A 23,587-nucleotide genomic window follows, 5' to 3' on the forward strand; every position below is an offset into this window, starting at 1 on the left:
TGACTTATGAGTGCTAATGGAAACACAGCTCCTTAACACAGCCACCCTGTGGATCTGCATCACTCAAGTGCCACGCTTAATGCACATCCATTGCTCCTATATCATGCTCCACAGTAGAGCTGTGACCACCCCTGTAGAAATCCCTTGCTGGACATTCAACACGCTTCTGTTGCATGGTAAGCTTCCTGCGAGAGCAAGCGAAGGCTGATGTAACAGTATTTTCCTTCACTTCTGACATCTTTCATTATTCAGTGGTGCACACACCATCCTAGAGAATAGACCTGTGTTTAGCCTGCTCTCAGCCCTCCTGAGCTTAGAGGTGGATCACGGCTGGACTGGCCTGAACCTAGAAGAATCCTGTAAATCCACAGGGACAACATCTCAGAAAAGACACACAGTAATATCAGCATGAAGAAATCTAAACTAGGACTGTTGAAAAGCCAGAACAAGCAATTTGTAGAAACTGCAGCAGAGTACTCCAGCACTGGAGAGTTTGGAGGTGAGCATCATCCATCTGGCACACACAGTGCCACAGTTGCCTTTAAGGAAAGACAAAGGTTCGTTTATAAATTTGAATGTTTTAAAGCACTGAGTGATACCACAGTTAGACAGTCATTGGTTTTCAATTCTTTCTCAGCCATTAACAAATAAAATCTCAGTTGTTATTTTAATTTTTCCTTATTAAAAAAGAAAAAGAAAAGGACAGAATGAATATGATCCCAATACCGGTTTTGCTCCCAAAGTACTTATAACCATAAAGGTCTGTCTGGAAAACATCCTGACTGCTGTGGCCCACAAGCAGATGGTATGATGGGAATGAGCGGGCTTGGTTGACTGTTCTGCTGCTGCTTCTTGCTTCTCCCCTTTGTCCTCTGTAGAAGGGCAGGGAGCAGGAGGCATTGCTCTGAGGTTGTAGAGCAGCTGGGGAACTTTTTGCTGAAGAGCTGTGATCTCTAAGCTAACAACTTCAACCCCCAACCGTCTGCTCCGCAGAGAGTAGAGCCCCATGTTAAAGCCGTTGCATGCATGCTGCGAAGGAACCTGTATCATTATGGGGTATGGTTAGGGCATGCCTCTGCTCCCATGGTGCAGCTGGCTCTGAAGGAGCCTCACTCAGCAGGATGCCCTGTTCCTGCCTGGAGTCCAGTTTCCACAGGGCAGTGTCCCTGCCACTTCCTCTGCACAAATTCCTTTGCTGAAATAAACTCAAAAGTAGTGTGTGCACATAAATACTACACTGCTGGGTGCACCTATTCACTTCACCATGTTATCATTTGTACTGCAGCTGTGCAGCTACAACATGTTGGGTGCTACAACACAGAGGAGAAACTGGTGCTTCTCCCGAGCAGCCAGCCTTAGGCAACAGCGCAGCATTCACTCAAAGCAACAGGTAAGGACCAGCAACACAGGCAATCAGATGGGGCTGATGCAAAATCCTGTGAAAGCAGAGGAAAGATGATGTGCTGCACACTGCACATTTCCCTTCTCCAGAACCCAAATGTCTAACAGCTTGGCAAATGCAGTAATGGCCTTGACATAGGACCAATGACATGGGGATGGAGGACTCAACAGGAACACAATAGATCACATTCTCCTGTCCTGACAGCTGTCTGAGCAGTGAGCTGCGCTGAAGCTAGCCACACTTGTTCCAGAACAAACAACACAATTTTGCACAGGGATTACTTTCTCAAGGGCATTAAATGCTGGGGAAAAATAAATAAGTCCTGGAATCACCTGCAAAAAAGACCACCCTCATAATCCAGGAGCTGCCTTCCCACTTCATATAAAAAAAAAAAAAGTATTTTTTCATTTTTCAAAAATAGAACAGCACTGAATGTATGTCATGCAGGTGTCTATGTAAACACTTATATGTGTGCACATGCACATGCTGCAGGTACCCCAGGATCACGTGCAGGATGATTCAGCCGTGGGGTATACAGTGCAGTGCAAGCCATAACAAATCCTGCAGCATGACGGGAAGCCCATCTGACTGGCAATGACGTGAGAAGCCAAGCAGTTCTCAGAAGCCTTTTGCCTCCTGGAAGGCTGTAAATAAAGCAGGAACTATCATCTTTTGCCTAAAGATTGTGGTGTTGTGATAAACAGAAAGTCTAATTAATCAGGAGCATTATGTCTGATTTGTGCAAACTTGTGGCTGTGCAGCTACAAATTATATCACCATATTCAATTACTGGAAACAACATTTCCTGCATAAACCAACCTCTGCAGTCTGTAGGGAGATCTCCCAATTTGAGATGTATATTTGTTAATCACTGCCTTAAATTTTCACTTGGAAGGAAAGAATAGAATCTGTGCACAGCAGGAAGTTCAAAAAGTCTTTTAATCTGGAGTGTTAAACCTTTTGAGTATCAGGATATCTAAGTTCAAAATGAGAATTGCACAATTTAAACAGGCATCTTAAAGATACCAAACTAATGGGAATATTTTCAGTTAAACCCATTCCATAAGAGTGCTAATAAAGTCAAAGCCAAAATATTTCACCAAGATACACCAATTTTGATGGATTTTTTAACTGAAGCTCTGAGGTGGACTCTGGCCATTTCTTGAGTGACAACCTGAAGTGAAAATCTGATCTATTCCATTGAAAAATTTTGAAGTTATTCCATAATAGAATGCAAATAGAATTTAACACTTCAAATGTTATTCCAAAAATTTGAAATCTTGTAGTTCAACAGTGCACTGCTGTTCACTAGTGTCGAAGTTCACCTTCAATGTATATTACCACCAGGAATTCACTTAGGATCGTATATACAGACACACACATATGTCAGCGAGGGAAATCTTTGGCCTAGTTGAAAGAAGCCAAATGGACACTCCTGAGACTACTTTATAAACCATCCTATTACATATCTGGCCAACAACTGAAGAACATCATTACACTACAGGCGAAATCTTAGTTAAAAGCAAGAACTGACTGGATTGCAAGTTAACACCTCAATACAATCAGTGCTCCAAAAGGTACCAGCAGATTCAGGAAAATCAGGTACCTGAAAGTTGATGCTGTCACATATCTCTGCATTTACCCCTGTACATTTGGTTTTACTAAATGCTGATGTGAGCATCTCTGCATTGTGTCTTGCTGTATGGCACTGCATGAGCCTTTGCTTCAACTCCACTTCTCTCACCCCAGAGCAGCAGAGTCCTCTCTTTAACTTTCCAGCACTTAATTGGTATTCATAGCACTACAGCAAGGCAAGTGAGACAACACAGGCAATGGACAAGTGGTTATGGCAAAGATTTTGTGAACAGGAGAGTCCTAAATCTCTTTCTTGTCTCATGACATTTGCTCTATCCGTAACCCCGGTGATTTATATCAACTTCAGCTGGCATGACAACAGTAAATCGTAGTTGATTCTCTTGGTTTAACTCCCAGGAGTTAAAAAACTTACTGCCCTTGCCTACTTTCAATTTCTTTTCTTCCAACTTCCTACCACCGTATCTTCAGCACTGGCAAGAAGAAAAAGTAGGGTAGAGAAGACAGTTGCTGCTATTATATTACCAAAAGCCACCTTGAACAAGAGTATGAGCAGAGGTGGCTGAAAAGCTGGCAGAACTTGTGCTTTCATTATTGCTGCCACCAGAACAGATTTTATAGCAGTGAGCTTCAGTGGTCAGACTCCTCAAGCTTTCATCTGAAGAAGAGTTGTCATAACACAGAGTCTGGGCAGAGAGGTGGAGTTAGCTAATCCATGCTCAGAGAAGCACCCAGACATCTGGCGCTTTGAAGTCTGAAAGCACTGAGTTGATCTTTAATGCCTGTACCACAGTCACTGCTTTTAAGATAATCTTAAGATTTTCTGCAAAACTGTGTGGGAATGGGCAAACCATTGGGAAGTGAAAAAAAAGCAACAGGACAGATTGCTTTCAGCAATGTCCAAGAAATGACATGCTCAGCAGAGGGAGTCCCCTTGTTCCTCAGGCAGCTCTGGACTTGAGCACTCTTACAAATGGCACTTAAAAGGGGAGTACTCACTGGGTCAAACAACAGCCACGCTTCCTCACAATGTTTAGGGCAGAGTACCATTGGGAAGGACATACCTTGCTGGCGCTTCTCTTCAGTTTCTGGGATATTTTTCTGTTATTTTTCGTTAGCCCTGCCATGGCTGACACATTCAGCCAATGTTAAATAAAATACTGGCAATAAACTAGATAGCTATGTAAATAAATAACACTTTAGCAAACCAAGCAAAATTTCAAATACTGTCAGGGAATGACTGCAACTGCAGTGAAGCTATCATTAGGCATTTATTAAATAAGCCCTCTGCCAAATACTAACAGCAGCAGCTAGGACTGAGTTCAAAGCACCTTTTTTTTTTCCCCTCTCTGGTAAGCAATGACACTGGATCAAATGCCCACACAAAATGTCCAGGGCCAGGCAGAATTCACAGATGATGCTCTCCCTAGTCCAAGCTCTGGGACTGTATATGATAAAGGAATAAAATTACCGGGAGATGGAAAGATCTCAGCAGTATCTTAAGAAAATGCATGAACAATGTATATACAGGGTTGATACATGCAGCTCTGTCTACTGATTCCAGTCATCTTTGGCAGTCATCTGTTTGCACATTTCCCTGCATATCGATACAAAATCCAACAAGCAGATATGTCCCTACTAAGTGTTCCTCCCTTTGTAAGTCTTCTCAGAGCTTGGTAATGACAGCACCTACCTTGCAACTGTCATCTCTGGAGGAAGTCTAGGTAGGAAAGACATTACCCCTAGTTTCAGCAAAGATCCACCCATCTCCCATTGACTAGTCCTTCTAGGACCAAGTCTCTCAAGCCTCCTGCTTCTTGTCAAGTCTGACGTCTTCCTCTCACCTCTCCCTGAGTATCTCATCCTTATCCATACACAAAGCTTAGATGCTAAGATGGTCTTCTTTCACTATTCTTTGATTATTTCTCTTTCCTCTCTCAAGCCCACAGCTATCTGCTATGGAAAAAATCTCATTTATCTGAAGTCTGCTCTGCACCAAGTAGGATTTGTGAGCATTAGTAGCAGATTTAGTTTTAAAATATAAGTATATATTCAGCTTTCTACATCAAGCTTCCTTTCCCGTACAACTGTCAGCAGAAATTCAAGTCACTCAACAAAGTAACAAATTCATCCATGAATATAATTTTTTTTATATCTCATCTGCAGCTTCTCTCACAGTCCATTTTGTTTTGTCCATCATTACACTCTCTATGCCCTTTTTGATCCCCATTTTGCTTAAATCATAGTTCTGGTAATATGTCTGTAGGAAAAAGTAAACATGAAGAAAGCTCCTTGACCTTTTTTTTTTCCATTAGAACTTCTGTAGTACCTGAATGCTGTGTCATAGCTTTGGATCAAGACTCCTATCTAGAGCCTGAAGGAAAAATGCTCTCTGAAGAATTTTATTATTATTATTAGTATTACAATTTTCTTAACGTAGGCTACAGCATCCATTTGCATCCACTTTGCAGATTCAGCCAAGGGCAGGTCTAGGTTTTGTCTCTTATCCAAGGCTAAGCCTAGCCCTAAACAGTGACTTCGGCAGAGCCTTAGCTCAAGACTCTCAACTACAAACCACAGAAGAAAAGCTCGAAGTGAAAATTTCTGCAGCTTATGCCACCCTTAGGCAATCCCTTTGCAGATTCACACCCCTGCAGCTCTAGGCTTTCTCTCTTACTCAGTGTTATCCCTAGGCATTTGGCATTTGCCTGGGCCTTGGAAGCCCTATCCAAAGACATTTATCCAGAGAACACAAAAAAAAGCTCCAAAGGGAGACTTTTCTTTTGCAGTCTACACCATGCTTTGGCAGCTCCCTCCAGCCTCACACCTGATGCAATTATAGGCCTTGTTTCTCACTAACACTAGGCCTTTGCCTAGGCTTCATCTCATAGAGGGTGACTGTGCTCAAGGAAGTGAGGAACAGATCAATAACTGGAGTGAAATGTCTCATCTAACACAGATGTAGGAAATGAGGCTTTAGCTATACCAAGAAAAAAAATGCTCAATAAATAACTCCGTTTACAATTCTATCACATTTTTTTTCTGAATATTCTGAGATCTACCCACAGATCTTCAGAGAAGTAAGCAACTATATAGAGGGACTTGTTATGGGTAATGAGCACCTCACTCTTTGCTGCTGTGCTGCCCTTCCCAGAGTGTCCCTCATTAAGCAGACCAGGCTCTGCAATAATGCACCTGAGTGCTGGCACTCTCCTGTTCTGTCAGTCCCATCCACAGCTTGGAAATAGAGAGAACAATTGACAACATTAGGGGAGATGATGCAATACACCAGGAATGAGAAAATAACCAGGAAGCAGGATGGTTACGCAGATTTCAGCTTCCTAGTTGCACTCTTCAGCCTGGGCAGATGCTTAGAGCAGACTCCTTCCCACATATACTTCTTCAAAAGAGCAGCTATGGCGCCTGCCTTGTGCTGAAGCTACAGAAGATTTGCTGGAATAACTTGTTGAGTGCAGCCAGACTGCAATATGATCTTCTTTCAGTCACAACTGAAGGTCAGGATGACCCTTTCTGGGGCTCCAGCTGACTGCTGTGTGGCACCAGTGATCGTTACACAAATACTCTCTATTACAAATGAGTGCTTGATGGGCTCTTATACAAGGTGCTCAGATATGTGGAAAGAGACAGCTGGAATTAGCCTGTCGTGTTGATGACTGCATATGACAAGCATGACTTTAACTCTGGTACACAGAGGACTTCTTTTATCAAGCCCCACACAGCCTTACAATTTGGGGATGAAAAGACAGAGTTGCCCTGTAAGCTTCAGCCCTCAGTAGCCTCAGTAGGAGATTTCTTTATGAAGGGAATACTTGCTACAGCTGTATGTCTATAAGAAGAAAAAAGACCACAGAAACTTGAGAAACAAAGTCACAAGACCTGCCCTGGGAAACAGCCTGGGACACAAGACAAGATGGGAAGCTCCATTTTCAGTTGACCTCCAAGACAAAAATGAAAGGCCTTTAAACTATTAGTTAGCATAATTAATAATTATCATTAATTATAATTACTTCAATTATTATAATATTTAATTATAAATACTGTAGTCTTTAAGGTGAGAGCCTCAACATGGAGCTGGAGCTACATGGCTTTGATGGGGGCAATGCAGAGTTTGGCAGCATCTTTTACATCCCATTATAAACTAACCTTCCCTCTCTTCAGAAAATGTCAGGCTAGAAGCAGAGGCAATGGATAGGTTTTCTGGTTATTTATGCCTTTTGCTTCAGATATTTGTATTTAGAGCTGCCTGTGATTTGCCTGACGACTGCTGACAGGTATGACAGAGTGGCTCTGATTACAGGAACATTATCAGTTGAAGCACTGCCATCAAATGCTGCACAATAAGTGCCTACATCCGGGTGCCCTTCTAAGACTCTCTGTCTCTTATTTCTCTCCCTTTCTCTTTCAGTCATTTACCTTTCAAGCTGATTTCAGCATCACTGTTCCTCCCTTTTCTTCCCTGAAAAGGATATTTTGGAATGTATAGCTGATCGCTGTCAGCTGTAATTGCTCAAAAATGTAAATGTGCTTCAGAAAAGAGGAAATACGTTATCTGTGACTCATCCACACTTCAGGCAAACTCTAGTTCAAGGGGAAATTGAAAAGACTGGCCTTAAAAAAAAAAAAGGCAGGAGGCAGGAACAACAAAGTTAAACAGGAAGAGATACTGAATACAGTCAACAGGCCTTAGAAGTAGCAAACTTTAGATCCAAAAGAAAGCAACAGTAGGCTGAGAGATTAATTATACCAGATTCCCCATCTATCCTGCACACCAGTAGAACACCAGACTCCTTCTCACAGGAACACAGACTATCTCAGTTTGCATAAGAAGAGACTGGCTCATGACACAGGCATCACATACAGCTCCTAACCCCAAGCAGCTCCACCGACGCACATGTGAGCCCAGGTACCAGCACCTGGCTCTCCACCAAAAATCTGCTTGCTTGGAAAACAATTGTGTCATGCTCTGGCATTTCCTTTCCCTTCTGCTGTTATCCCTCATGTTGAGTCACTGAGGTCACAGATGATTGCTTTAAAGGGACACACACTGTGTGACAAAGGAGTGGGACAAGCCTTTGTCATCCTTCCGTTACTGCTCATGACCATGACTTTCGGTCAGATGAAACAATGCTGCTGTGTCCCTGCCAGCCGTGCGGTGACAGCTCGTGCGCTTCGCTCCCTGTTCCCGGTGTCCCAAGGGCGGCAGTTCAAGCAGTACGCTCACTCCAAGCTTCTGGGCAGCTGCTGACAATGCCTGGGGTGGCCACTGTGCTGTGTTATGCAGCATGTAGTGCTGTTCTACATGAAAGAGATCAATTATTAAACTCAGGGTTCAGGTAGATGAATCTACCTGCTGTTGCATAAACAAACTCTCAAGTGATATAGAGGAATTTATGCCAGATTTCACTGGCATAAACAAGACTGATGGCAGACAAATCTCAGAGCAATGCAGTACTTGTTTCATGTTTCATGTATCAACGCATGCATCTGCAATCCATGTTTTAACATCTCTGTGATGACCTAATGAAAGCACAGTTGCTGGTGGGCTGGAAGTGTTTCCATGGAAGATTGGCTTTGCAACAAAAAAGCATAATAGGTGGTTGCCCAGGGCAGCAAAATATTAGGAGCTGCAAAATGTCAGTGCAGCGTGTGAATGGCAGCAGGTCCAGACAGTCTGGATGTTTTCCAGTAACAACGCTGACCTCAGCATTGGATGCTCCACTTGTACACACCTCTCCTCAGTCCAAAAGGTGCAGGGTCACCAATGAGCCATTGCAGCAAAAATATGGCCAGTAAGTACACAGAAGATCCCAGATCACTGAGCTTTGACATGCTTAAGGTGGAGCTGTTGCTTTAACAGATATGCAAGAATAATTTTTTCTAGACAACTGAAAAAGGCCTGTCCCCAGGGCACACTGCCACCGTCCCTTCCACTGAGCACTGAGTGCCTGAATAGTGCATTACTTAAATAAAATTGATTTACTGCAGAGAAAAATTCAAGTCACAAAGTTCACATCTGCATTTAGATGCAAGTTTTCACACTGTGTTCTGATCTAATGCTCATTGTGCTCCCTTAAGGCAGATGCCATTTTAAGCATCTCAAATCTTCCCAAATTATTGCCCAGGCCTGGTGTGTTTGTTTTCAATATAAATCCAACTCCAGTTTTTGCATTACTATTGAATGTTATATTTTATTTTTCCCTGGAAGAAGTGCAAACGTGATCTCCTAGTACTGTGAATTTTATAGCCAAGTATCCTGTGCTTGGGGAATTCAGAGAAGAGCTGACATACTGAAATCGTGAAGGAAGAGGCTTCTTCCCAGTGCCTGATCCCAATGTCTTTCACATCACTGCTGTTATGACACAAAGCACTCTCTGCTGAGTCATGGCCTTGGTCTGCCACTGGGGATTACTGTGCTGCAGAAAATCCCCAAACTTGAGGAACATCACTAAGCGTGCTTCCAGACAAGCACAGGGATTGTCTGCGCCTCGGCATAGATCCTCCCACATTATTCCAAAAATGCACGGTGTCCTTTGTTCTTCTTTGTTCCTCATAGCTCTGTTGGCTGAACTAGAAGTACTGAAGAAACCTGCTATTTTGGTTCACTTGGAAAGACTCCCATTGCCCTCAAAGGGCACCGGGTGGCAGTCTTTGTACTTTGTGCATAAATGAGCACGGCTTTACTCCTCATCTTCCTTTTCATGAAAGGCAAATCAGGCAATTTATGTAGCGGGAACAAAAGGCTTGAGGATTTCTGCCCTCCATTCCCCGCCAGCACTGTGGAACTGTCAGCAAAACCTCTTCCTCCACGAAACACAGGCAATGGTACAAGCTGGGGAAACCCAGCACCCTGTATAATGCTGCAGCAGTGCTACCACAGACAGCAGGATATACACATATGGATATACTCATGCATATATTACACATTTTACACACAGATATTTATATGTATACGTATGCATATGTGTGCGTGTGCACAGTAATAGCACAATATTACTGCAATACTCAGGACTGGTGATGTTTGCATGTATTCCCCTACTGGTAGAAGGGGAACTGAGTAGAGAGCTGTCCATAACCAGTGACTCTGCAAGGAAATTGACTTGAAGTGACTGTTTCTTACCCAGATTTTAAGAAGACTGTTTGCCATGTAAAGCAGTGTCCAAAAAGGCACCGTTTGCTGCAATACAATCTACTTGAATAGCTAGCTGAGGCAGCAGATTACGCCCACTTTGGCTGATAACTTAATGTAAAGATTTACTCTTTGAGGTGGTGTTTGGGAGTTGGTTAGCATCTCAGTTTCCCGTCCGGACTCTCAGTATAGTTACTGACACCTTTCCAAACAGGTTGCAAAATCCTTCTGGGAAGCAAAAGGGTAGCAATTTTTATCTCATTTCCCCATGGACTGTTGTAGGTAGATGAAAAGCCTAACTGGAGAAATAGCCCTTTGGGTGAAATACATGTAAGCTGTCTACACAGCAGAACCCTTCACAAAGATGATGTAGCAGTAATTGGACTGCATTTTGCTTTTCAGCACTAATACCCTGAGAATGCTGATGGTAGAGAAACCCATCACCAATTCTGCTAGCTACACTTGCTATGTATTACAAGAAAAAAAATTTAAAAGGACAATCAGCTACAAATATGCAGACAGACAGCTCACTGGACAGGCAATAGTGCTTGAAGATGAGATCAACTGAGGGCTATCGAAGAGCCACACCTTTCCATCAGATTCAGGAAACTAACCTGAAAACAACTACATACTGAAAAAATACATAACAGGTGCATTACATTCTCTTGCCTCCACCTTATTTCTTCCCACGTCTCTTTCTATGACACAGTCAGAAACCAGACAGTGGGGCAGAGGGACCCTTGGCCTGACCTGATACAGCTGTCCTTATGTCCTTACTTTGGTGCATCAATTGTGCAGTGAACATTCATTTAATAACCCAGCTGGAGAAGGCACTCATCAGAGATACATGGGGACACCCATTTCTCAATATGAAATGGGGATAAAACACCATTCTTCTAATTCACAAAAGCAGAAGTGATGGAGCAGGTCGTGCGGGATTCTGCTCTCACTCCTGGAAATCTGCTGACACTCACAAATTGCTCCGCTAGGAGATCAGAAATGAGGCTGAAGGTACAAGGAATTGTCAGATTAAACCCAGAGGGTTTCTGAATTACTTGTTCTGCTTCATTCCTACACTTTCCTGTTTGGCAAATTCATTCCAGTTTTGAAAGGTCGAGAAGTCTTGCAATGTTATGTTTGACTAATTGACCACATAAATTTGTGTTCAGCCTCCTGAATTGCTTGGACATGGTCAGGAGTGTCAGGCTGATTTCTGGTAACTGGAACATGATGTCCAGATTTGAGGGGAGGGTTGTAGCTACTTTTAGAGCTGGAGAGCAACAGGCTGGCCTGGCTGTTCTCAAACAGAAATGTTTGTTTCCAGGCTGCACTGGTGGTAGTTGTGCCTCGTTTGCTAAAATAAGTATTTAATATCACAGATGGTTCTTAAAACTTCTTTGCTTCCTGCTGCTTCTTTCTGGGGACAGGTTTTCCTTATTTCTCTTCAAGGACAGCCTCTCTTCAGTCTGCCCAAGCAGAGTCAGACCTGGGTAACTCCAGGAATGCTGAAGTGCCCTCTGGCCCTACCGCCCTTCCAGGTCTCTGCTCCCACAAGAAGCCAGTTTTCCTCTCACACTGTACCTCCACGCTGCTGCTCCTTACCCATTGCTGGGAAGGGTGGGTTATAAAAACAGCCATGCCACCAGAACACTTTCTGGAAAGGTTGGTTTGTTGCATGTATTTTTTTTTTTATCTGAAAAAAGAAATTCTCAGCTGATGGATGCTCATCTCTCTCTAGCTTTCACGCTATTTGGCATTTTTACAAAGTCTCAGTTTCTAGAATTTTGTACAAGGATTGCAGCTCTCATATAAAAAATGACAGTTAGCTGTTATCCTCCTAACTATAAAAAGAGAAGCTTGTAGCTCTAAAACCAGGTGGCAAATGACAACTTACAGTTTTGATTCTTGAAATCTTGAAGAAAAAAATGATGATGTTATCAGTTGCAGCAACTATTCTTGTTATAATTTTGAATATTCAGAAATCCTAGGACTGTCTTTGTGATTTCATGAGCACAGGGAATGGAGGACACTGAAAAATTGTTTCAAACAGCCTGGGGCTGAAAGCAGTACAGCCTCTCCTTCAGCTCATCCGCTGCTAGAACAGAATCCTCCTGCATGAAAAGGCACCCCCCTGCGAATAGCATACATTGAACCTAAGTATTTAGTTTTCACACGAAACAACCACCAGAATGCATATTGCATAATAAGCCTCCCAGAAAGTTAACAAGAAACAAGCATTTTACTGAAAGCCTAAGCAGGACAGGGGACTAAACTGGAAATCCTGGGTTACTGAGTTCAGTCTGACGGTTGTCACAGAATCATAGAATTTATCTGGGCACTTTCTGAGTCACAGAAAGTGACTCAGGGCACTTTCTCAACAGGCACCCCAGAATGTCATTCCTCTCTCATGGTTTGACAGCCTACTTTCATGCAGCTCTATTCAACTGCAGCTACCTTGTAGCTATTTGATTTTACACCATCTTTGTCCTTTAACCTACGCAAATCTCCTTCTGCAGTGTGTTTATTTGTAGATTTATTTGTAGATAGCTTCTCATCCTTCGTTTTGCTTTCTTTGTTTCTTCCTACCTAGCAGATTCTCCTCCCCCACCCCCTTATCTTGCCTCTTTCTTCAGTATGGTTGTCTGGGATTGCATGTGATGTCTCCAAAAGAGGTTTTGTGTTGTTTTTTTCTTTGTCTGTGATGACATCAGTACTATTCGAATTGAGCATGATAAGTTCTTTAGGAAGGAAGAGTAATTCCAGTTCACAACGTTAAAATATATGACAGCTCAGCTCTTAGATCTGAAGTAGTCTAACAAAACAAAAGAGAAGCAGCTCTCATTTAAGTGCAAGTAATCCAGTCTTAAAAGGACATCAGGAACCTTTAAAACCTTATTGCCATACCATGGCCAATGAGGTTTATGGATAATTGAGCACAGTCAATGTAAACCATGATAGTGTCTGATTTTACACAGTGCCTTCCAGAGCAAGAGACTCTTATACTGCTTTAAATAGTGTCACTTTCCAGATGGCTGCATTTAGTAGATTACACCTATATTTAGCAGTAAGAGGTTAGAGAATGCTTCCCATAGCATCTATCTCCTCAGAGGGACTGCACCCAAGCTGTACCCAAGTATCCTGAGATGTACCTAATACAACTGTGTAGGACTGGCAACCAGAAACAGCTGGTATTCCTTCTTTCTTCAGGGATTCCTGCCTATTTCTCTCACCTTCTGCAAGCAGGGAAGATGTGCCTGTCTTTATACGCAATTCACACAGTCCCAGTAATATACTTCAGCTTTCAAAGGGTGCCAAAACAGGCAAGACAAAAAACAACAACAAACAACACAAAAAACACAGATTAATTCCATACAAGCAGTAATGGTCAGCTACTTTGAATGGGCCTAGACTCACTGACTTTAGTGAAGGTACGTCGGTTTACATTAGTATAGATCTGACCTCTGAGACTGAAACATTAGATTTTTCTTCTCTTATTACAAACTTACTGGAATCTCTAAGATTACAGTCTAACAACAGTGCTTGCACTTAGACCATAGGAACTTATCAGTTAGCCATATAGCTTCCCATTGATTAGCTTTTAAGAGGAACAGAGAGGAAGTGCCATGTATGATTGTACATTCAGTGATGCTCAACCCACGTAACTCAAATTCATTGTATCTACCACATTCCATATCATGAATGCTCCAAATATGTTGTGCAGGTCTGTGCACATGGACTTTCTAGGTAATTAGTAACAATTCACACTGGGGTATCTGAGTAAACATTAGAGAATTACTGCAGCATGTAATTCCCAGAAGGCTTCCATAGAATGGTTTATCTTGGAGGGGACCTTAAAGATCATCTAGATCCAACACCCTCTGCCATGGGCAGGGTTGCCATTCACCAGATCAGTCTGCCCAGCGCCCCATCCAACCTGGCCTTGAAAGCCTCCAGGGATGGGGCAACCACAGCTTCTCTGGGAAATATACATATTTAATATATAGAGATATTAATATATTTGTATTTGGCATTTATATTGTGGGATGTATTTTATTTGCTTATGAAATAATCCTAGGTATCTCCTTTACTAGAAGATTTGGATAAAATAAACCTTGAATATGGATGAGTGTAATTATTTATAGAAGAGTGACACTTTGTTTTGTGGGTAACCAAGGATAACCAGAAGCCATACAATAAATTATTCCCTTTAGTACTGGACATTAAACACTCCCCTGAGTGTTGAAATTCTCCATTTGGAGGAAACAAACAAATATGTTCACCTTGTTCCAGTGGTGACTTGCCTATGAATCAGTAAAACTCCATAGCTGCCTAGGCAGGCAAGACTGCCCAATGCAATAGATACAAAGATCCTTTGTCTTTATCTGTTCTTACAGATGGAACGTTTGGATAAGGACGTATTTGAGACAGCATTACTTTCATTCCCATTCCAAATATGTCCTGTGTCCTCAACGTCTAAGTGAGAACAGGATGGTGCTCTGCCAAGCCATTGGTGTCCAGCTTCAGGACTCAGACCATGTTAGGTTTCCTCCAGCCAAAGTACCTTTTGCTTTATATGGGGGCTGGGCCTTCAATGCTTGGAAATGAATGGCGCATTTGCGTAGTGCCTCTTCTGCTGCAGAAGAACTCCTCAAAATGAGTGCTGCAACTCCCAGCAGTTCTCCTGGAAGGTGGCTACATGGTGCACATGCATGGTGACACTTGAAAGACAAAATGGTGAAGAAAACAAAGGACATGAGGATAACCACCATATGCCAAGGAGGAAAAGAGACATGCGTTACCTGTTTTAACGTGCTTCTTGTCAAAGGCTGGATTGCAGGGAGCCTGAGTATGTTTTCAGTGAAGAAAAGATTGCTTTTCTAAGGCACCTCTCAGTGCACAGTCCTAAGAGGACTTTGTGAGAGTTTTCTTAAATTTGGTTTTCCTGATGAGAAGTGATAAATCATGCTTAAACAAACAAAAATCAAATCCTTTTTTTTTTTTCCTGGATGATGTTGTGTTTATCAACATCAAGAGCAGTAACTTCTGTATTTCTAATTCCAGCACTGCTATCTCATGATAAGAAGGGCTTTTAGTACTTCTTTCTATTCTCCAATACACAGGTCTATTAAGTGATGCTCTAATAACTTTTATTTCAGATAGTTTGTTCTACTATGCCAGCTCTTTCCACCTATGCATTTAATTAGCTGTCCTTAGATTTGCCTATTTCCACCCTTTCAAATATAGAAGAGTTATTTAGAACCTGCAGGTCAGGAAAAAGAAAAAGTAAATCTATGTGTTACAAAATACTTGTTGAAGGGAAAATGAAAATAAGGAACAGTCAGAATGGATTTGTATGGAAAAAAAAAGTTGTGGCATGCCATTATAATTTCTTTCCTGAAATGGGTAACAGGCTGCTGATTTCACTGAAGTTCTGAAGATTGGAATAAAGAAGGAGGTGGTAATGTCTGCAGAAGATTTGATGTTGGAAGAGACCATAAATAAATAGAATTAGAATTCAAGATGATTTTACAAGAGTCAAACAAGGTTTTATAGACGGGGGTGTCATCTGAGGATATACAAAGTCATCAGTCTGTCTGTTTGGCACTCATGAAGCCTCAGCAATAGGTTTCTACAGAATCAAGAATGACTTAAGTATTCAAAGAACATTATAAAAGATCTGAAACAGATTGTCAAGGGAGGCCTGTACCATCCCTTTCTTTTGATGTCTTTAGTAACAGATTAGGCAAACGTTTAAGAAATGACCTAGGTACAGATGATCCATGGGACAGATGGATGAACTAGAGGAAATCTCAAAGTCATATGCCACATTTCTTTCTCTGTTTCAACTTTCCTCCTTGACACTCACATTCTCACCCTTTGGGAGCAACAGAATCCAAATGTGCTATTTGATTGCCTCATTTCTAAACACAATGTAATTCTAGCAGCCACACATAAACAAAGCAGTACTTCATGTTACCACATCATCAGATTCCAGCCTTGGTTTTTAAACTCATAGCTTATCTAAGATCAAAATTAGACCACTTGATTGGCCCAGTCCAGTTTATAAAGGTTTTTGCTGTATTAGTTGCTAAAAGTAGTAAATGCCTACAAATACAAAATGCTATGACACAGTGCCTACGTGTTAACCCACTCACATCCTTTTGAAGCTGCTTTGACCCATATGGATCTTCACACTGACTATGCAACATTTAATGTGATGTCTGGCATCCATTTTCATGAGGCCTCTGCTAAAACACTTTTTAAAGGGAGTCTTTGGAGGGCAGCTTTGTTTGTCATTTTGTATGCTTCATGATACTACATAGGTTTTTGAAAAATGTTCTTAGGGAAAAGTAGAAAGTCAGAGGCAGAGCTCCCTTCGATAAGTCATGTTCAGGCTTAGTTAAACAGCACCTGATGCTAGAGGAACAGGTTTCCAAGTTCAAGTTGACAGGTCACCTGTATCTGCTCTGTTTAGATTTGTCTATATCAGCTCATGGCTCACAGGCTGGAGGGGGAAGATGATATGATAAGCAGAATAAAAGAAATATTGGCCATGGCACAGGTGAGAATCTCAGCCTTTGAATAGATGTGGAAGAATCACTGTGAAAGATTAGTATGCTGAGCAAGTCAACGAAAGTAACTGAGGCAAAAGGTCAAAAAAGTTCAACTACATGAGAACTGATCTGCTGGAAATCGTTCGACCAGACAGGAGCGCATCAAACCTGAGCAGCAAGTTAAAAAGCGCTTCTGAATTCTTAAAGGAAGTTCTTAAGATCCAATAGCATTTGGAGCATCAGAATGCTTCGCTAAAGAAAAAGGCCTAGTGTGAACCGTATTGGAAAAAAATGACAATAGGTTTTCACCATAATAAATATCCTACTTCCATATCTAGATCTGAATTCTCAGTCCTCCAAATAGCAAGCTATTCAAACCCAATGGTTTGCATTGGCCCGTCACCTGCAAAAAGATTCAAAGTATAAACTAAAAATGAAGACTAAGGAAAGATTTGTGACTATAGGCCTAAATTTGCACTACTGACAAGTGCTTATATCATCAGCTACTTGTCATTAATTTCAGAATGGATTCGGTAGACCAGCTATTCCTTTCTCTGTGAAGCCACTGTACTTCATACTGCGTAAGGCTATATAAGGTATCTAAGAAGTCCATAAAATAACGAGCCCTCTCCATAAACATCTAGCAGCTAAACACATTGCACATTTGTGTGTTGCTGGGAAAAGATTAATCTGCAGAACCATCCAGAGCCACTGCCCAGCATCATTTCACTGGAGCCAAATGTTGCAGTGGTGCTTGGTATGGGAACCTTAACTTCAACCTAGGTTACATTTTTCCAGGCCTCTTATCAGGCTTTTAGCTCATGTTTCATCAGCATTCCAGGCTGTTGCACACAATGAGCGGAAAACATCTTTAGGTAAAGTCCATCTGATTTCATAGACAAACCTACCATGATGAAATAGCTGAATTTCCTCTGAATCTCCATCTGAAAATGCCAGTTTCTCCATTAACAGAGAGGGCATTTAAGAAGCCTAGCTGATTAATTGAGTAGCTGAGGTGCCTAATGTCTGGCATTTCCCCTGTTCCTTTGAAGTTTGTGCAGGTGGGACTATTTTTCTCCTAAGAGAAGAACATTAACATAAAATTGAAAGCTGAAAACTGGAAAGTAGAAACCACAAATGATTACTTCTGCATTACACAGAGGAAAATATTTCCCTACTGGGAGTGTAATATTGCAAGCATTCTTTTACAAGTCAAGGTCCTGATATGGGCTTTTAATTAATTGTATTTTAAAATCTTAAACAGCAGAGGAATAAGTTACTAGGAAGGCTGTGTAGTGTCCAAGTTTGGAAGTTTTTCAAGTCTAAACAAATTCATAGCTGATCTGACCTCTTACTGTTGGCAGCAGTGCTTAGAGTATGATATTGGAGCAGGTGACATCCAGTGGTCCCTTCCAACTAAATTGTATGTGATTCTGAGACTTTTATCCAGAAAGATCAAGCTCTTTCAGACCTGCAGAAAACACACAGTATAGTGGAGTTTCATTTTTGCTTCCCTCAGATATACATAGATTTTCAGCAGTCTCTCAATTATAAAAGTCAATTTTGCAGTCAGCAAATGGTTCATTTATTGATTCTCATCTACCAAATCCAGGTAGTTCCACAAACAACAATATTCTGCTGATATACTGAAGGCTTAAAAAAAATTACATTTACAGGAAAAAAACCACAAAAGTACAAATTCACAGCCTCTCTTCAGTACAGGTGCTGTAATTTCAAATGTCAAAAACCTTTGACATGCTTCACAGATTACATCTTTAGGAGAGATGTGCTTCTGTTTAAATGCTGAAATAAAAAGACTTTTACTCATTTTGAATTGCAATTTCAGCAAACTATTTAGGCTACAACATTTTATCTGTTCCTCTGAGGTTTAAGTTACTATGCACGCTGCCAACAAACTCTATCCATGCTGCCAACAAACTCTATCTTAGCAAAAGCTGATCTCTATTGGAATTCTGCATATACATTCTAAAATTAAATAGACAGAAGATTTAAAATATGATTAATTAGAAGTCCATATCAGGACTTTGACATGTAAAGCATAGAAGAATGTTTGCAACTCAAAACACAGGCTTAAGCTCCACTCATTGCAAAACCAAGCCCTGGATGCTTTCATCCCCTACGGTTACGGCTCTCTAGTGGCTCTACAGTAATGCAAAGGACAAAAAATAAATGACTCTTCTAGTTCAGTTTTCATACCTGTAGAGGATTTCTTGCGTAGCAGACAGCTAGGTTACAGCTATCTGGTTGCACCAGGTTGCACCATTACGTACCACATCATGTCATTACAGCCCTGGTTCCAACTCAACAGCTACAACAAACTAGATTCATACTGAAGTCCCAGTGTTTTTTACCATTCCTCTTCATGATAGGAGGGCCTTCTGGGGAAAAAGCTTGGCCATGGTATAAGAGAGCCTCAAGCTCAACACAGGCTCACCTCAAGAGAGCTGCATATGTCTCTTCTATGGTTCTTTCCCTTTGCCCCCATTTACCCATCCGGCCACTGTTCTTAGCACTTACACAACCCTGAGATTTCTGTGGTAACCAGGTATTTTCTCCGTGTCTAGTTCCACTGGCAGGGGATACTTTGCAGTTTACATACCTTTAAGTTATACATGAGTTTAAACAGTCCTTGAGAAATGTCATCTCTAAACCATTCCAGGGAAATGCAAATACTGCTACGTGACAAATCCAGTGCCACCAGTTCCCTGCTCTCCAAACATACAAAACTCTGCTAGCTACACCACATACATTCACACAGAGATTCACCAGTGAGATCCCAGCTCCACAGTGTCCCCCCTGCCAGCTTGCTCAATAATTTATTGCAACACTTGTTCAATAAACACAGGAGTTTCTTGGCCCTTCCAGTGCTGTCCCATGTGTTCAATGTAAATGGCCTGCAAGAGGAGAGCTTCAACCCTTTGTCCCTCCTTTGAGATACATCAGGTAAACAACAGAGCCCTTTACAAGGCCTAAGAAGCCTTCACGTAAGACACTTGTCTAAACTGACCTCACCTTGTATGTAGTAGGTTCTAATTCTTAATGCTCCAACACCCTTAATGTCAGCAGAATGATAGCCAGAGACAGTCTAGCTGGGATGTCTAACCTTCCTAGGGGTGCTGCTGGTGCTGCTTTATCTGGTGCTTTCTGCAGGCTTGTATCTACCAGTGGGCCTCAGCTTGCATTAACAGTGTTTAGTCAGTTTAGACAGGGCTGGGGGAGATAAAAGCCAACAGCTTTCAGTCAAACGTATAGGAAACAGCTGCAGTTTCCAAGACAGCTGCAGCCCCACCTTGTATTTTACAGTAGGTACCCCAGGGGACTACAGCCCTGAGATTTAGCTATGTTTGGATCCAGTGAAAAAGAAAAGATAGGCCAGAGGAAACTCGGCATATTTACACACAAGCCTAGAATCATTTGTGCTGAAAATCAAAATTAATTAGCATTAATTTGCAGTATGGATTTTATATGTTCACTGAAAGCCTCTTCATGCATGTTCGGTTCCTTTAAGAAACAGAGGAGCTGTGTGTGTCTGTCTCCTACCTCTGATCATTAAAGGAAGATGTGAGGAGTTTGATTGTTTAGGGGTCTGGTAATCAGAAAAATCAGAAAAACAGGTCACCAGTTTGTCTGCTAGTCCCTAGCTGCCTTAGTAAGCTCCATGGCACTCCTCCATGTGATGTAGCTTTACTCCCTGATTTTCTTCTCCCATCTTGCAGAGAAGAGGTCTCGCAATGAAAAGGCACTGAGGTTTTCTGTAGTATACTCTGTATTTCTCTCTATTGGACTAAGAAAAACACTTAAAAAGCTATCTCTGGAAGATGATGTTTAAGATACAACTTAATTAATTCAGTGTCTAATGATGAATAATTCAAGCTACCATACCTCCAGAGAACTAGAAGGGAAGAATAAACATTTACCATCATTTTTATAATTTCTGTGAAATTAACAGTATTGAAAAGTCTTTTTAAAGTAACAAAAGATTTACTTAGTCCACTCTGGTCTGCTTGTTGGCCTTAGTCTAGCAAACAGAGATATCTTTTCTCACAGTTTACTGAAACAAGCAGTCTGTTAGAAATTAGATATTGCTTCTAGATTTCCTACCTGCTGTTCTGACAGTTTTTCCTGCACTTTTCTCCTGAGTTGTTCTACAATGCTCGGAAGTCTTTAACCTTCTTCTTAGACTGATATCACCAAGCTTTAACTGTATCACATGGGAAAGCCAAGGGCATTCTGCTACAGGAATATGTAAGATTGAAGTTCCTGTGAGTCCTGGAACAGACAGAGTGACTCTTATTCAGAAATAAAAAAAATAAAAAAAAAAACAAAAAAAAAAAACAAGGAGGTTTTCCAGAGGTACAATCCAGGCTCAAACTATCTATACACAGTAAGTGTCTGAATGGTATTGATTAAGGAACCAGTGGTAATAGACTGATACTTTTCACCTTCAGGCCCCCATTATGCACCCACCATATAATGTAGGGAGCAACTGCTAGATCCTATCATCCTGCAGTTACTGAATGGCTTCTGAGATTTGGGCAGAGTGACCCTCATGAGCACTCTCTGCAATTCTCTGGAGGCGGGAGAACTTCAGTGTAATATTAACAGTTCATGAATATGCAAGCAAGAATACAAGTGAAATAGTAACTACTCATTTCAGAGGATAAGCAAGAGGTGGAGTTCTGCGTGCCTTGTCTTCCTAAATAGTTTGCTTCTTAGTTTGAGGCTTACATTAGTAGCTGACAAAATGAAGAGGAGTTTCCAAGCAAGCATAGCATAGGAGCTTTGCAACCCTCGTAGGCCTACTGGGGCTGTTTCTGGGAAGATAGAAGCAAGATTGGAGAGACGCAGAAGGCTTGCTGATTACCACAAGGGAACAGGAGGCGTGGAGTTTGTTCAGAAGAATGACTACCAAGACGTTTCCAGCTGGATTCCGGTACCTGTTTCCAGAGAGGTCTATCATAATTTGAATGTACAGGAAGCCATTTGAAAAGGTAATTTGATTTGATTGAACACAAGTAGCTGCAGACTAGTAAGACTGCAATTAGAGGAACATGTGTGGAAGAAGGCAGATGGGAAGAAAAGGGTCAGGGACAGCTGGTAAACAGCTGTCCTGGATTGCTACATAATTTACCAATGATGGGACAAGAGAAGGGCTCTCTGGCTGAGGCATGGGAGAAACTCTCTGTCACCCTAGGGGAAAATTATGGAGCTTCGTTTCTCTTTTGTGCCACAGAAAAGGCCAAGTAGTCAGCTTCCCCACTCACTTGGTAATATCTACGGGGATAAGGAAGAGCTTTTATCATCATAATTTACTGCATGAAAGAAAACAACAACAAAATCACGTATTCTGATTAATTTTAACATATTTTATTTTTTGTCTATAACAACTCCTTTCTCTGATGCCAATCTAAACATCAGCCTGTACAGAGCTGCCCTTTTTTCATGTTTTGCGCTCAAGCACCATGCCTGCACTTTTGCAGCTTGATAACTCCTGTCCCTATATGTGGTTATACTCTATCCAGTGGGAGAAAGCACAGGTGAGTGGCAGCCAAGCTTGCAAAGGAAGAGCCATGCTACCTTTCCTTTTACCTGCCAAAGGTACTTATATCAATGGCAAGTAGGTGGTAAGCAGATGGCACATATTCTTCTTAGGGGACCTCAAGCCATGGACGCAGACCATGGTCACATGAAAGGCAGAAGGGACTGGAGAGTCAGCCTCCACAACCCAGGGCATCTACACAGACATGCCTTGAGGCAAACCAGCTCTCTAGGATCAAGCCCCACTCCCCTTCACCTTTTATTTTCGCAAGGAGATAAACTGGTCACAAGTCTGCGGTAGCTTTTCAAAAGCAGAGACCTCCTGGCTGAGCATTACAGAACCCTTTATTTTGCTGGCCATTAATGGACTTTACTAATGTGATAGTTACTAACAACGTGAGCAGCCATGCGAACCAAAAAGGAAAGTTCACACCTGGCAAAAGGTCTGGGCTGCTGACAAGTGTCCCATCCTCCTATCCCACCTCATGGGTGTGTCCAAGGAATTTCTGATGCATGCTCTTGTGAACAGCTAATGCGCAGTCTAGCAGTTTCCAGTAAATGGCTCTTAAGACTCCAGAGCCGCTGCCATACAAAAGTCTATTGTTCATATGCAGGATCCGCCTCCTTACCCTTTCATTAGAAAAGCACGGATCTCAACAGTGGCATGTTTATCTTAGCAGGGTGTTAAACCTTTCTGCGACAGCCGCTAGTTTAGGATTAGAAACAAGTTTATCCTGGCTATTCTGAAGCATTCAAAATGCAGGGTAAGGCACACATATGTCAGCAGTGCTTGGGAAACAGATTTAAGAAAGTAAAATGAACCAGATGAGAGCACCTTTATATATCAGAATGAGAGTAAGACAATTGCAGTGGAGAAATGGGGTTGCTGCACAGGGCAGGAGCTCAGCTTCAGAATGCTTGAGTCTCCCCGTAGGCTAGAATTAGGGTCCGTGAATGCCTTCATAGACAGTGCTTCATGCACTGAAAACTCCACCCAAGAGAGATGAAAACCCCAGGAGGCTAGTAACTTCTTATAGAAGTCAAACAATGTTAAAGAAACCGTTTCTCCAAGCTTATAAAAATTTGTGGGTGATCCTGGACTGGCATCACATCATCCTAACCCAGTCTGACTCCTGCCTTTACTACAGAGACAATACTGGTTATTTTGGCAGCTGGATTCAACAGAACAGACAAGTGTCCTATGAGAATAGTCTACAACAAGGACCCACAGATAGAAACGCTGCAACTGCATTCAAGTCTATGGCCTGCACCCTCTGCAAATTTTCCATTTGCCTCCCATTTCTCCACACCTTGTACCATGAGCTGACTTAC

The 23,587-nt window shown here is 41.8% G+C and overlaps 1 protein-coding gene across 8 annotated transcripts in view; it reads right to left on the reverse strand.

The window, feature by feature from the left end:
• LOC110395657 (centromere protein J-like) overlaps nt 1–23,587 on the reverse strand; it is a 100,944-nt gene that overhangs the window by 14,647 nt on the left and 62,710 nt on the right. For 2 of the 8 annotated variants that reach the window (XR_002436553.1, XR_002436558.1), the window contains one exon: nt 2,324–14,860. The exons of 3 other annotated variants lie outside the window; for them this stretch is intronic. The gene's annotated coding sequence lies outside the window, so the exon portion shown is untranslated. Of the gene's footprint in view, nt 1–2,323; nt 14,861–18,044; nt 18,168–20,818; nt 20,987–23,587 lie in introns of those variants that run through there. 3 more of the 8 variants (XR_002436555.1, XR_002436557.1, XR_002436554.1) reach the window with 3 other exon arrangements.

Source organism: Numida meleagris, chromosome 3, assembly GCF_002078875.1.
Source record: "Numida meleagris isolate 19003 breed g44 Domestic line chromosome 3, NumMel1.0, whole genome shotgun sequence".
NCBI lineage: Eukaryota > Metazoa > Chordata > Aves > Galliformes > Numididae > Numida > Numida meleagris.